Below are 10,932 nucleotides of genomic sequence, written 5' to 3'. Positions count from 1 at the left end.
AGTCTTGAGAGTTTAACACATATATAATCACACGTTGAGATGCAATGCTCCTAGACAAATAATTCCTTTCTATTATGCATTCGCTCGGTTGCTTGTGTCGTCCCAGCTTTCTTGAAATTGAAAAATTGTCATTCGCTTTTATTTACTACATATATCCTTATCGTGGTGGTCGAATCTTAGATATTGCCTACATATCATGCCGAACATGAATCAGACCTTGCGTAGTTTAGAATAAAGTCAATCACGTTTATTTATTACACAAAGATGGAATTACATTTGAAAACTTTAAGAAAATAGCTTGAAACACACACGCTTAAATCAAAATAAAAGATACAATTCATAACATCTCACAACATGCCCCACTTTCCACTTTTGTTCTCTAATATTGGATTATCTGCTCAATGTGGGGCTTGACCTGGATGGCCTCCCAGCGTACGATACATCCTTTCCAACTCCATTGCTAGATGACGAGCAAAAGTGGGCGCATGCTCTGTAAACCTTTCATAATCCATTCCTTGGCAGTTTACATAACTTTGAGATGTGAAGACTGCCAGGTCGTGGATTTGTGCCCTGAAACCTTGGAGACGTTGGTCTTGATCTTGCAATTGCTGCTGACGAGTGGTGGCTATATCTCTGACACGGTTCTCACGATCTAGAACTGATTCTAACAAAGCTCGGAGTCTGGCCTTCTCTAATCTTGCTTGCGCTCTTTCCTTGTCGAGGTCTGCTTGTTGGTGTTCTTTGTTGCATCTTCTTGCCTCTTCTAGTTGTGCACGAAGCTGGTCTTCTGATCGCATCCAATAGTCTTTTTCCTTATTGAATTGTGCCTTGTCTTTTTCGGACTGCCTATCTTGGCGTTCCTTGTTAGATCTGGCTTCTTCGTTTAATTGTTGGATCTTTTCTTTTGCTTTGCTCAATGCCCTTTCATTTTCCGCAAGAATGAAATCATAATCTTGCATTCTTTCAAAGAGATTGGCGATGGTTTTTTTGATCCTTCCAGCTCCTCTTTGGCGTTTCAGAAATCCTTTTCATTTTTTGGAATCGAGCATGAAGATTTTCATTCTCACAAGATAGACTCTTTTTCTCGCCTTCGGCTTCTTGTTCTTGCAAATCTTTCTCCAAACTGAGGCTTCTTAGATTTTCTTTTAGGGCATGGATAGTTGCTTTGTACCCTTTTTCTTTTTCTCCCCAGATCAACCGCTCTTGGATTTTATCATTGAAGTTTTGAACATGGGGTCTTTTTGTTGGCCTTTTTAGCTCAGGTTCTGGTACATCATCCACGCGAGACCGTTTTTCGAACCACCTTGCATATCCAGGATTCATCTCACCCTTTGTAGTGTCTGGGACTTGAGTATCACTTTTCAAGTATCGACATCCATTCCACATCTGCTGAAGTAGAGCTTCGGGAATAGTGGCTTCTGGGTGTAATTCGATTACTTGCATACTCAAATCTTCATCATCAGGAACTATTTGATATCTCCCTAGTTGCCTTAAGACTCTTAGTGGTGCATATGGCTGAATGCTTCTTAATCCCAATAGTAGTAGATAACTATTTGAGGTTGACATATGTATTACTTCCCTCATCGGGAGCCATCCCAGAGTCCATTCAATTTGATTTGCCGTTAAAGCCTTTAGATGAGATACCCATGCTTCTATCCCTTCTGGAGCTTGATAATTTTTTGTTCTTTCCTCATAGCTCTCGATGCAATTATCATTTTTTGACCCATATTGTATGATCTTGGGCTGTTGTTGGAGATGCTCCATCACCCACATTTGCAACAAAATTTTGCATCCTTCGAAGACCGTTGCTCCTGATTTACATAAAGTCAGAGCCCGATAAATATCTGATAGAATGATGGGGACAAGGGTGTGATTTTCTTTGGTGGTAAGGATTTGCACAACTTTTGCGGTGCGAATATCAATTGTTCGCTCTTTATTTGGGAAAACCATGACTCCTAGAAAAGCCACCATGAAAGCAAATCGACGGTGAATCTGCCAAGTGTCTTTGTTTTGTTTATTAGTAAGGCCTTTTTCATGAATTTCAAACATATCTGACTTTCCGAACCTTGAATACAAAAAGTTGAAGGAACAACATCCATTGATGACATTGCTTTTCCTGATTTGACTGCTGATGTTCAAAAGACCGAAGAATCGATGTACTGAAGGAGCCTTTGTGAATATCAAGCTTTGATTTCTTAAACTTCCGTCAAAACCAACATAGCCAGCTATCTCCTCTAATGTAGGAGTAAGCTCGAAGTCAGAGAAACGAAAAACATTGTGAACAGGATCCCAGAAAGTTACTAATGCCTTAATCAGATCATCCCTAGGCTCAACTTTCATAATGTCCATGAGATTTCCCAAATGTTTGACGACCCATCTTTGACCGTCTTCGCCTAAATCATACCACCACATTTGAAGCTGACATAGAAATTCCTCCGTACTTGTGGATGAGGGGCTTTGTGTAGTGCTCATTTTGTATCTGAAATTTAATTTTAATAAAGTCAAAATTTATTTTGGAAAAATTTATACTAAAAATCATTTTCGAAATTTTTTCTTTTATTTATTAAATATCTTTATTTCAAAACTATATTTTTTCGAAATTTTTAAAGCAACCCATTTTATTCCTTTCTTCTTACCAAGCTTTTATTTAAGCTGGTCAACAAGCATGTTTGAGGCGAATAAATGCACAAATAACAAGTAGGATGCATCATGATGGTCTTTTAATTTTGGGTTCACCTGTCCTAGACAGACCCAACCCCTGTGTTGAGTCTCCAAGGCCAAATGCATATGATGCAAATATTCGTTCCTACTAGGGATCCGGTACATGGCTGAGTTATTCTAAGTGTAAAACCTTAGGTTGATTGTTCTAAACCTGGCTTACCCAAACGGACAGTTTGAGCCGAAGTGGGGTAACGTACCGGGAGCACGAAAGTCTGCCCGGCCTAGTTACTTGTCCCAACTCCGTCTTATTTGGTATGACTTTAACAGAAAGGTGGGTCACGCGCACGTGTACACCATAAATTCAGAAGACTCAGAAAGAAGGGGGTTTCGTAGCAGTTGTATATATTCACAATTCAAATAATATTAAAGCGGTAAAAAAAAACATTTAGCATATTAGCATATAAACAGTTGAAAATTATATAGTAAGTAAAGCCAATAAAAACAGATATTTTAAGCTCGAATTCTTTAAACCCTGAACCAATGGTTCTGGGTTCGTTCCCCAGCAGAGTCGCCAGAGCTGTCGCACCTCCTTTTCGCCGCGCCCGCAGGGCGCGTGGGGAGTTTTCTCCAATTGAAGGACAGTCGAAACGGGATTTGTTTATTTGTTTTAGAGTCGCCACCTGGGAATTTTAAGGCGTCCCAAGTCACCAATTATAATCCCTGAATCGAGGAGAATATGACTCTGTTTATTATTCTGCGAACCAGAAATCCTGAGTAAGGAATTCTGTTAATCCGGAAGAAGGTGTTAGGCATTTCCGGATTCTGTGGTTCTAGCACGGTCGCTTAACTGTTTTTATTATTGGCTTAATTACCTTGATTTTATTAAATACATTGATGTTACATGTTTTTACTACCGCTTATTGATGACCCTTCTTTGAATCGAATTACGCGTACGTATATTCGTGTTAAAAAAATTGCGGACTTGTGTCACGCGTACGTGTACACAATAACTTTTTATAATATATTTATTAAGCAATCATTTTTCGAAATTGTGTTGGATCAAGAATATTTGTTTTTCTTGAATAATGAACCGTACATCTCGGGTTTTTATGAAATTGATTTAACGCCTTTTGGAAAAATCCTTTTATTAAATATTCGTTCGAAATTGCGCGTACGCATAATCCGAATTTTTGCTTTTAAAAATATAATCAGGGTACGCGAACGTATCCCTAATTGTGCAAAATATTCGTAATGATATTAGGGATTTTCCACAAATTGTTTATTATATCTATACATTTTTATGTGAAAATCATGATAAATTCCCATTTAAGGTGCCCTTAAATTCTTTGAAAAGAATTTACAATTTATTAAATGTTGACCGTTGATTATATTTTCCGAATATAAGTTATATTCATTTCAACTATTCAATTTCAAAGGACAGAATAAAAATATGATTAATATTATTTAAAAAAAAACAAATATGATATATATATATATATATATATATATATATATATATATATATATATATATATATATATATATATATATCAAAGAATAAATTGCATATAAAACTGAAAATGAATGATTCATAAAGGAAGGAAATATTTTCCAAATTTTTTTTTCATGATTTACTTAATGCAAATTCTATTTCTAATTACCATTGATATCAAGTGTTGCAATTGGTACTTATACATCTCGTTTCATTCTCATATAATCGCTTTTAATCTAATAAGCCTAATTATTTGATCAATTTGTCTTATGAAGGTATATAGGTATCGAGTTTATAAGAAAGGAATTATTATACAAGTTAATTCAATAAAATTACCTTACATGCAACTTAACTGTATATCGTAAACATTCATAACATTTTAAGATTGTAACAAGCTACATCATATCACCTTTCGCCAACGTTTATACACACATCTATTATCTTATAAAAATATACCAACAACACCATCTTAACCTTATTTAACAATAAATATCACTACTGTAATTTTCTTGGCACTTCTACATCACTTCTTGCTTAACTAACAACAAAATTAAATAATGACCAACATTCATGCCATATTCCCTACTTTGACAATTTAATATGATTAAACTAATGAGATAATGAGCTAATATTATTACAAATCTTTATACGAACTTTCAAAGTAAGACAATTAGCTCATAGCTATCAAATTGAATTCACTACTAATTAACTAACATAAAACAAAAATAAAATTTAAATTGATGAACTTGGACAAATAGAAAACAGAATTTCAATTCAAACTTCATTGATGAGTCATGTTGAATCTCTTTCCAACTTAAAATTTAAAAGACATGTACCTGGTATTGGAAAACAAGAGAAGATGAAGCTGAGAAGCAGCAACAGTAGTAACAATGTAGCACAACAACGACAGTCCAGCAACACAGGAATAGACCAGTAACAGTAGGAATAGTAGTAAACCCAGGAGACTATAAACGACTCCAAGTATAGAGAAGAAGTAAAAGGCAGGAAGGTTCTGACTATTTCAGATCTTAAGCGAGGCAATGAAACAGTAACTATTCTTTTCAACTTCAAAACTCTCCAAAATGAATTCTGTCCCTGTATATTCAGTGTATCCAGAATGTATATCGGGTGTATACTTCTCACTCCGCCCCCTCTTTTTTTCTTCTCTCTATCTAGTTTTTCCTCTCTTTTTTTCCACCCTTCTTCCTAAATTTTCTCTTCTATTTATAGCAAAATTTTCGAAATTTTCAGATTTATTTTTTTATTATTTTATTATTATTTTAATTAAAAGAAATCTCACTTACAAATTGCTTTTATTTTTTTAGAAAAAGAAATCCCACCTTTATTTACTTTTATTTTTAAAATTCCAACTTTAATTACTTTATCTTATTTAAAATCCCACTTTTTATTTTTTTTTAAAAGAGAATCTCACTTTATTTAACTTTTCTTTAAAAAACAAACCACTATCTTTTCTTTTTCTTTTAAAAATGCTACTTTCAATTACTTTAAATTTTTTTAAATTTTCAGATACCTTTATATTTATTTTTTAATTCCAACCTTCTTTTACTTTTAAATTTATTTTTTATTTTTTTAAAAAAACTTTTTTTTTTTAAAAATTTTCTACATTCTTTTACTCTTTTTTTTTCAAAAAAACATTCCCGAAATTATTATATATGTTTTTTTTAAAAAAATAAAAAAATAAAAATAAAAAAATAAAATAAAATATTTTCGGATTTTTTTTATATATAAAAAAAACAAAAAATAAAACTATTAATAGTGATAATTCACCTTTTATTTTTTATTTTTTTGGTTTTGTTTTGTGTTGGACAAAAATGAAGATGGGGTGTTGGGTTAATGGAGCGGACCGGGTCGACCCGGTTTGAAACGGACCGGGTCATGGGGAAAGTTGGGCAATTATTTGGGCCTGTGGTTTGAAATTGAAGAAGTGGCCCAATCCGATTTTTCTTTGTATTTTTGTTCTCTTTTCTTCTTTTATTTTTCTAAAACTAAATTATAAAAGTACTTAAATTATTATTAAGAACTAAATTAAGTTATAAAAGCGCAAATTAACTTCCAATAACAATTAACGCACAATTAAGTAATAATTAAGCATAAAATTGTTCATTTGGACATTAAATGCTAAAAATGCAAAAGATGCCTATTTTTGTATTTTTTTATTAATTTAACAAATAAACATGTATAGACAAACATACAAATAGTTACACAAAATATCACAAAAATTGCACACCAAGAAAAATTATTTTATTTTTTGAATTTTTTGGGAGTAATTCTCATATAGGGCAAAAATCACGTGCTTACAATGTCCCCCAACCGGAGCTACTGTCGGCTCCTCAACTACTGCTCTAGCAGGTTCTCTAGCTATGGCACGTGCCTCTCCTCGTCCGCTACCTCGGTCTCAGCTTCGGCCTCTCGCGGCTCTAGCAGGGGGCACGGGTGCTTGCTCTAATCTGGTAGTGCGTGACTTTACCATCTGTGAGAGAATAGAGATACAAAGGCTCAAGCTTCGAAATTAATAAATTCGCACGAAATGAATGAAAGAAGTGGAATTTTTTCTAATAGTTCCGTAGCCTCCCGAAGATAAGTACAGACATCTCCGCACCGATCCTCGAGACTCTAATAAACTTGCTCGTCACTCATAGAACCTATGAACCTAGAGCTCAAATACAAAATTTTCACCACCCAAAATCCCATCATAGCCGTCATGATGACACCTAGTCTCCATGACTAGGTAAGCCGAGTACTTACAATAGTTAAGCCACTTTAACAATGATAAATTAAAATAGAGTTTAATATGACTACCAAAAAAAATGAAATAAGCATATGCAACAATAATCGTAACACCTTCCCAAGACTAAGAAATACAGAGTCACGAAATCTAGCTGAATACGTGGAAAGATCTCAAAGTTCGAAATAAAATACAGTTCAAATAACAAACTGACAGTACAATGAAAGAAAAGGACTCTAAGGGACTATGACGACCAAGTAACTCTACCTTGAATCCTCGCGATAAATAAGCTAACTCTGCATGCGTCCGATATCTCCAGTACTTGGATCTGAATAAAAATGTCCAGATGTGTAGTATGTGTACATCACAGTCGGCACTCAGTCAGTATCAAGACTAACCTTAGTAGAGTAGTGATGACGTACAAGCCAAGACACCTATTAGTCAAATACCGTGTGCAGTATAGAAGCATAAAGCTAATAATGAAAGCAGGAATCAATAAATGGTAACAAACATCAACATATGATATAAATAGTAAAGTCATCAAAACACCGTGAAAGTACCATCGAAACTAAATAAAGAAAATAATTAAAAAACAATTAATCAAGTCGTTCTAACACAAGTCTCAAAATAAAATTACTTTGAGATACCTCATCTCATAATCACAAGTAGCTAGTCTCAACCACAAATCATATGCTCACGGCACCTTGTGCCCACTTTTTTTATCACAACTACACGGCCAACTAACGTGCCAATGTCTTAATCCGCCCGTCATGATCACAGGCTCACAATCACAATCCGCCCGACATTGTCACAGGCTCACTATCACAATCTACCGGCATGATCACAAGCTCAATATCACAATTCGCCCGGCATTATCACAGGCTCAATATCAAAATTCACCCATCATGGTCACAGACTCAATATCATATGAAAGCAGATAATACAAGAATACATGGGCATGATCAATAAATGTCAAGTTTAATACTGCTGAACTAGTATAAGTGACATGCTATGAAGTATGCTTGTGCGAGTGCACTATTACAACCTAAGTCAACAAGTAATATCAAAGACAACAAGTAGCTCATTGAAGCAACACAATAACTCACGTAAAGTGTGTGACATACACAAGGAAAAACACACCATCACACGAATATCATCAACATAATGCTCCCAGGCCATCACACATCTTCCCCGACACTACCACCCTTATCTCTCCTATAGCCACCCGTTTTACTTCGCCCTAACAATATCATTAGCCATATGTATTACTATGATAGTCAGCCGTATCACTCCGCACGATAGCTACCTTTATCGCGCTGGCCGGACAATAACACAATAGCCACCCGTATCACTCTACACAATCAATAATAGTGAGATGCCACCCTTATGCCCTACACAACCACAGTGAGATGCCACCCTTATGCTCCGTATAACTACAACCAATTCACACAACAATTCACATGTGCTAACATCATAACAACACAACATATCAACTCGTACCACAAATGTCCATAGGCCACAACCTTTCCAAAACAATGATACAATTATCTCCATATCACACAGACTACGACTCAACCACAATAGGAACAAGAATCTCAATAATAACAAAATAAGTGAGAAGTTCTCAGCAAGGAAGGATATCTCAATAAGCGTGTATAGACTATCAATAACAATAAAATGAATGGAAAGTAACTCAACAATGAACAACACCCCCTTTTTACACAACTTCAATTAAAATAGATTAATGGCTTTCTGTAACTTCAACTTCAATTAATTACTTAAGAAGAAACTCAATAAAGAAGGTATTTCCATGAAGTGGCAAACTTCCAAATTCTAGTGCGTCAAATAAGCTAACAATGAAAGAGATAGCATAAACTAGCAGCTACATCTAAATGCATGAGAATAACCCGACCACGAAAGGATATCATTGTCATGACCCCAATTTTCGTCCGTAGTATGTCGTGATGGCACCTAGTCTCTATGACTAGGTAAGCCTAACATTCAATAAAAGTTTGACAGAAATAATTAACAGAAATACTAAAACAAGTCTAATAAACTCATAAAATCTCCCAAAGTCAAATCTTAATAAATACTTTCCCAAAATCGGTGGAACTAAGTCATAGCTCCACAGAGTAAGCAAAAATGTAACTACATCACCGTCTGAATGAAAATACAATAGGAAGTAAAGATAAAAAAGGCAACTCCTAGGCCTGCGGACGCCGAGCAGGCATACCTTGAAGTCTCCATAAAGCAGCTAACACATAATCACTAATATTTGAGACGAGCAGACGTACCTGGATCTGCATAAAAAGATGTGTAGAAGCGTAGCATGAGTACACCACAACAGTACCTAGTGAGTATCAAGCCTAACCTCGATAGAGTAGTGACGAGTCCGAGTCAAGAAACCTACTAGTTTGTAAATAAATAGTATGAAAACATAAGAACAATAAATAATGGAAGGCAAAGAAATAACTGATACGAAACAAGTTAATAACATGAACTAATACCGGAATTTTAAACATGGAAATAACATAAAAGAAGTAATTAAAGAGAACCACAATGAGGATAGATGGATAACAACTGGTAGAACAAGGAAGAACAAAACAACAAGATATGCTCCCACCAAAACTCTTTGCAACATGAGATAAACAACCAAAATTACAACGATGTACCGCCTCGTATAAAATAAGAATCACAATCGAGGTACCGCCTCGTGTATATATCAAGAATCACAACCGATGTACTGCCTCGTATTCATAATTCAAAATCTCAATCACAATCTTTCCTTATACCACCACGTGAGCCTTACATTTAAATAGTTTTGAAAATATTTCTGCCCGAAATAGCTAAACGCACTTTAGCCCACCTTATGACGCCGCGTGGATTCGCATAGTTTCCCTACAAGAAACACACACGTAAGTCCCACCTTATGCCACTACATGCACGTTAACCCCTAGCCTAATACCACCACATGCAGGTTAATATCATATCACAATAAAAGCTCGCACCACAACTGCCCATATGTCACAACTTGCCAACAATCAGCAATATCCATATTTTTACAACAATAGCCCATGGCTCCACCACGTGCACAAGAATATCAACAACAACAATCAGTGTAAAATGCTCAACAAGAAAGATGTCTCGACAATAAACAATTTCTCCTCGATGTGATAACGACTTTCACAACTTCAACACCAATAACTCAACAGTGAAAGAGATAATATATAACCACGATACTAGATAATAATAAGTTACAATGGAAGAGATAATGTGTAAAAATGACTTCAAATAATGGAAATCAACAATGAAAGAGATAACATGAATAATAACTTTAAATAATGATAATCAACAATGAACGTGACAACATGAACAATAACATTAAATAATATTAATCAACAATTAAAGAGATAACATGTATATTGACTTCAAATAATGATAATCAACAATGAAGAGATAGCATGTAATAATAAAAGAGGCAACAAGTTCAACTGAAACATGAAAACGATATATCAATTAGGATGTAAAACAATTGTTAACGAAATCATTTAAGGCATGTAAGGATAGAATAATACAAGTAAGAATAGATTGACTAATGACAATTAAATTAAGGCATGGAAAAAGTCTAAGTAGTCTAATCCGGTCAATTACCGCATACAACCCGTGTACCCACCGTTTACCTTGCATACACAGCTTTCACATAACACGAATGACATAATCAATCCCAAATCCTAAGGGGTAGTTAACTCATACAAAGTTAGATAAGATACTTACCTTAACTAGGCCAATTCAACCCTCGAAAATAGCCTTTTCCCTAAAATTTGACTCCACACAGCTCAAATCTAATCAAAATCGACTTAATATCATCAAACAATGCAAGGGAAATACATTAGTCAAAGTTTGTAGTTGAAAATCCCCTCTCTAAAAAGACAACAAAACTCAACTCGAGGCCCGCCCCATCAAAAACTCGGTCCAATGGTAGATTTCGACTACCCATGACCCCAAAAGTTCATATATGTGATTAGTTTCAAAA

This window comes from Nicotiana tabacum, chromosome 22 (assembly GCF_000715075.1).
Source record: "Nicotiana tabacum cultivar K326 chromosome 22, ASM71507v2, whole genome shotgun sequence".
NCBI classification, from domain to species: domain Eukaryota; kingdom Viridiplantae; phylum Streptophyta; class Magnoliopsida; order Solanales; family Solanaceae; genus Nicotiana; species Nicotiana tabacum.
Note: the sequence above shows the minus strand (reverse complement) of the source record.